The sequence below is a fragment of the Limulus polyphemus genome, unplaced genomic scaffold (assembly GCF_000517525.1).
Source record: "Limulus polyphemus unplaced genomic scaffold, Limulus_polyphemus-2.1.2 Scaffold3390, whole genome shotgun sequence".
Taxonomy (NCBI): domain Eukaryota; kingdom Metazoa; phylum Arthropoda; class Merostomata; order Xiphosura; family Limulidae; genus Limulus; species Limulus polyphemus.
The window spans coordinates 103,097-108,082 of NW_013669000.1; the positions used below are offsets into that span (position 1 = coordinate 103,097).

Genomic DNA, 4,986 nt, shown 5'->3' on the forward strand with positions numbered 1-4,986 from the left:
CCAATATGTAAACTCTAAAAATGGCCTCCAGTTTCTACTCCAATCTGTAAACTCTAAAAATGGCCTCCAGTTTCTACTCCAATCTGTAAACTCTACAAATAGCCTCCAGTTTCTCCTCCAATCTGTAAACTCTACAAATAGCCTCCAGGTTCTCCTCCAATCTGTAAATTCTACAAATTAATTACATGTCTTCTCTACTAGCTTCAAATAACATAATATTAGTATAATCTCTACTTAGTCAGAACTTTGGAAAACTAACAAACCACAGTCAAATCTTCTAATCCTGACAGCATAATGTAAGTACTTCTAGTAGTAGCATAAAATAAACTGAGCATATTTTCCTTCTCCGTATCAGTATAACTAGGTAATTTGCAAGTCTCATGTCTTCCAAGATCCATGACAGGATTTCCTAAGCTGAAATGATTTTTCTCACCTGTATCTAAGCTTAATTAAAATATTTCCAAGCAAATATTTCATAACTTTCCCAATCATTATTTCTGTTTTAAGTGGAGTCTATCACTTGCAACATCTTTTACATTGGCCATTTCATTAGGATAATAAGCAGGTAACTCAAGAAAATAAGAATTCATTTAAAGTGATAAAGTAAAGAAATAAATAAAACAAAGTGTTAAATAATTCTCACTTTCATTCTGATGTGTTGTGACCCAAATAAAATTGAAAATAAATTACACCTCACCAACTTAATGTAGTTCATGTCATGACAGTTGTTTTCAAGTGGGTTGCTTCTACAGATGGTGTTTCAACCACTACATCTTTCATATCCCAAGCAATATATTTTCAAACTTCCTTATTATGAAATTCTGTCACCAAACTTTTGACAAATGTTTGTGATATTTAAAGAAAGCATGCCATAACATATTGGTTCAAACAGCTGATAACAGTAGTCTTTAAACACAAGAAAACTAAAGTGATCTAATATAATGCAGTAACTTTAATACACTATCTTTTGTCACACTTTCTGCTGTCTTTATCCTAAAATAAAAGTTTTGTACAGTAAGTCAATTACTAGTGTTCTATTGGCTTGGGCTCCAGATTCAAAATGAGTACCTGTCACCAGGATATCTTTTAAAATGACAGACTCATGACAACCTCTGATACAGTCTGTGACATGAAACTTCTTTTAAGACTGAAGTGTTTTAGTAATATTTTTAATTAAAACTTTTGTGACCACACTCAAAGATATAAAATTCTTGAAACAACTTTTGGTTTGAACATTACATTTACGTTTCAGAGTACAGCGCTGAATACAAGACGTGTTCATATACAACATCCTGGCTTAAATCTGATAAAGAAAACTAGAAAACAACAGGAGCAAGAAAGAACTAAGCAAAAACATAAATAAAAAATGTATCTATACAGGAATTAACTGGATCTATGGGTCAAAGTTCAACTGGAAATACTTCATCTGTTCTAAATGAGATAAGCATCCATGAGTCCATGGGTTTATTAATGGAAAATATTGCATTATGTTGAGTGACAATGGTTCTATAGGCACAACTGTTTGAACCAATTTGGTACAAAATGTGGGAAACTGCATCCAGACATGATGAAAGAGGAAAGCTGGTAGTTACCCTTAATGTATGAAGTTTCTCTGTGTCTCGTGATGTGTGTATAATTTACACTGAGAAAGACTGCATATTGGGAACTGTCTTCATACAGATAAATTGATGTGAAGGTAGGCTAGCTTCAAATAGCTTTGCAGTTTGTGACCAGGAAATCTCTGTGTATCACATGGAAATCACTACACTAGAGGTTGAACTTGCAGTGACAATAGAGGGTGGTTATTGTATCACCAAGAAATGAAAAACTTGTACCAGGATAAATCCACATCTATTGACAAGGGCATGGTGAAACTAAACACTCTAGCATGTCCCAAGGGATTGATGGTTAGAATAGCTCTTGTGGACTTGAAAAATAATGATGTCCTACATGACTTTTCCCAGGAAAGACTGAAATCAGCTAAAGATAAAATGAAATGCCATTATGACGTTAATGCTGATAAGACTGGATATTATCAAGATGACAATGGCTGAACAAATTTCATCATAAGATAGGACAAGCTAAAGTTAAGTAGTTGTTGGGAAGGGCCATATGTTGTACTGAAAAGAATCAATCATGTGGTTTACAGAATACAGAACAACAGGCATTCCAAGTCAAAGTTCATCTACCATGATTGTCTTTGAAAGTATGTTGGCAAGAGAACAGCCAAATGGAATCTCCAGACAAAAGTTTGCCAGCAGAAATCCAACTTGCAGTTTAGCCCAGGGTTCATTTCAAGATCACTTCCAAAGAATCACCAAGGATAGAGAGCCACTAGTGTATTGGGCTGACCAACTATCCAGGGAGAACCTGCCAGTGATAGGATAGCAACTGAAGACAAGAGACATGATGTTGTTATGTCTGAATACCATAACCCTTAGAAAAGACACCAACCAGAATATGCTTGTTGAATAGCCAACTTAGTGTACTGTTTTATCTTTTGTAACAGGACTGTTCATGGGATTTCACAATCCTGGAAAGGAACAGTGTTGTAAGCTATATTTTAATTTAGGTGATTGCTAGAGGGTGAAGAATGTATGATTTAGAAAAAGCATTTAGTGAGTAGAAGGCAGGTAGATTATAAATACTAGAGCCAGTGAAGTAGTGAGCAAATGAGAACTTATTGAGTAATGAATGAGTGATCGAGTTCAGTGTCAGAAATATTGTTCAATGAGATTTATTACGTCTATTCAATTTGTCGATCAATTACAAAGGAAACTTTGAAAGTTCTGTATTTGTTAAGCATAGGTACTATTAGTCTCGAAATTTCTGTTACAACTGTTTTTAGGCCTATAACTTATGTCAATGTAGAAACATTATAGAAGAAATAAACTAATTCATTTTCATTATGTTATCTGAACTTGATAAGACACATTACAGTATTAATATACAAACAATCAGGCACCTTTGAGCCAGCTTAGGTTCTTTAACTTTAACTTCAAAACTGTCCCAGCACAATCCACCCTTTAGTAGTGAGTAGTATCACAGTAACTAATAAGGATGTGACATTCATGAACATTTTTCTTTCTAACCGCTCATTACGAAGTATTGATTGAATCGAGTCAGAGTTCCGTGTGAATTAATTTTCTTGATTCGCCTGATCAACCAGCTACGCGATAGAAGTGACCAGCCTAATAGTAACAAAAACAAAAGAAATAATTCAGAAACTCTTGAATCTGGTATGATAATCATTCTTGAACCTCCTACTAAAATCTTCATACAGAATTCACATAATAATAATAATAAGCATATTCATAATAATGACAACTAATGATTATCATAATAATTATTATCATCATCTCATCATCAACAACATTATTATTTTACTACCGCTTCTATCGTACTATGATAAATATATACGACCCGTTATGGTATTTAGATGGTTTACTTCATTTATTAATTTTCACTAGCTTATGTTTTCTCCAGGGTTTTCAATAAAACGTAATCTTTTGTCAACATATATTCTATATTTAGAAGCACAGCTATCGAGACAGCCAACTTTAGGTTGTACATTTTGTCATTTTTTGTACAAATAATCCTTCGTAACAAACTTCGGCCTACATATGTCAGTTTCGTTCCTGTGAATCAAATTAATTTTTTTCAATGGACTCGTACACTGAATTGAATGGAACCGCCTATGCCTTAAAAACCTAACGCCCGTCAGCACATGTATCTAGCAACCCGGTTAAACTTAAACTTTCAAAGTCGTGGGATTTATTTTCGTGTTTGTTTTGTTTTTGTTGTTTGGAGTTTATTTTTTCCTGTATTTATCTTAAAAAAAAAACAGATTTCCAAAAGATATGAAAAAAAGCCTTTTTAATGGCATAGATAAACATCTGAACGAAAACGAAGGTTATCTTACGTAAGTTAATCATCTGAAACATATTTCATCATGAAAATGCAATATATTGTAATTAACAAATAAGCTTTGACAACATGAATCTTTCGAATTCTTTCAATTCTTACTTAAATTTAAGTAACTTCCTTAAACTGTTAAAATAAAACCAAAATTTGTTTTATAAATCATACAACTATTTAAATAACAGCAGGTAACTGGCAATAAACCTGTAAAAAAATCTTAGATTATTTCATTTATTTTTTCAATCATGAATCATAATCATATGACTATGATACAGATCAGTTTACAAACGTAAGTCACACTCACATTAAAAATTAAACGTATTATAATCAACCATGTTTTAATTCTTTAAAATTTATGCATTTAACTTAAAACTAAGGTAATACTTAACGGGATGCATTTAATTTGCAATACGCTACGATTATATTAATAATACTAATATTAATAATATTCACAATCAGGCCGGGGGCACTCAAGTCAAGATATATGCCACATACTCTAGAACCAAATGTATGAATGGCTAATAATATAAAATTTAGTAAAAGTTTTCTAAAACATGCACACCTAAGTACTGAATTTAAAACTTACAGTACGGCACCTAAACGTAGAGAATTAACGAATGAGTACAACTTCAGCTATAAGCAAATAATGTCCTGCGTCCCTGTGGTTAAGTAGGATACCCTCTCTATCAGTAAAACCATTGAAGTTTACAACTTACAGCGTACGACTACATCAACGACGCTAGCGCTAATCAACGATAGAAAGGGAAGGTTCACGTCAAAGATACAGTAAATGGTTATACTAATACTCTAATGCTGCCATGAAAGAATAAATTTTGTACCATTGTGTTATTCGATTTAGTAAGTTGTTTAAATAAGAATAAAACCGAGGAATCGCTTTTTTCTAAGTATGCACAGCGAACGTTACTTCCAATTGAATACAACCATAGGTACCACCGCACCAATATGTAATTCTGCTTGCGTTTATACTGTTGTAACGGTTTTTCTTGAATTGTTTCTTTTGGATTATTTGGTAAAATAATGCAAAGTAAAGTCCAGTCCACGTAA

The 4,986-nt window shown here is 32.9% G+C and overlaps 1 protein-coding gene across 1 annotated transcript in view; it reads right to left on the reverse strand.

Annotated features, from left to right (window-relative positions):
• Window positions 1-4,663, reverse strand: part of LOC106469275 (ATP-binding cassette sub-family A member 3-like) — a 72,732-nt gene extending 68,069 nt beyond the window's left edge. Inside the window, exon 1 of the mRNA XM_022397748.1 lies at window positions 4,508-4,663. The gene's annotated coding sequence lies outside the window, so the exon portion shown is untranslated. The remainder of the gene's footprint in view (window positions 1-4,507) is intronic.
• Window positions 4,664-4,986: the final 323 nt, after the last annotated feature.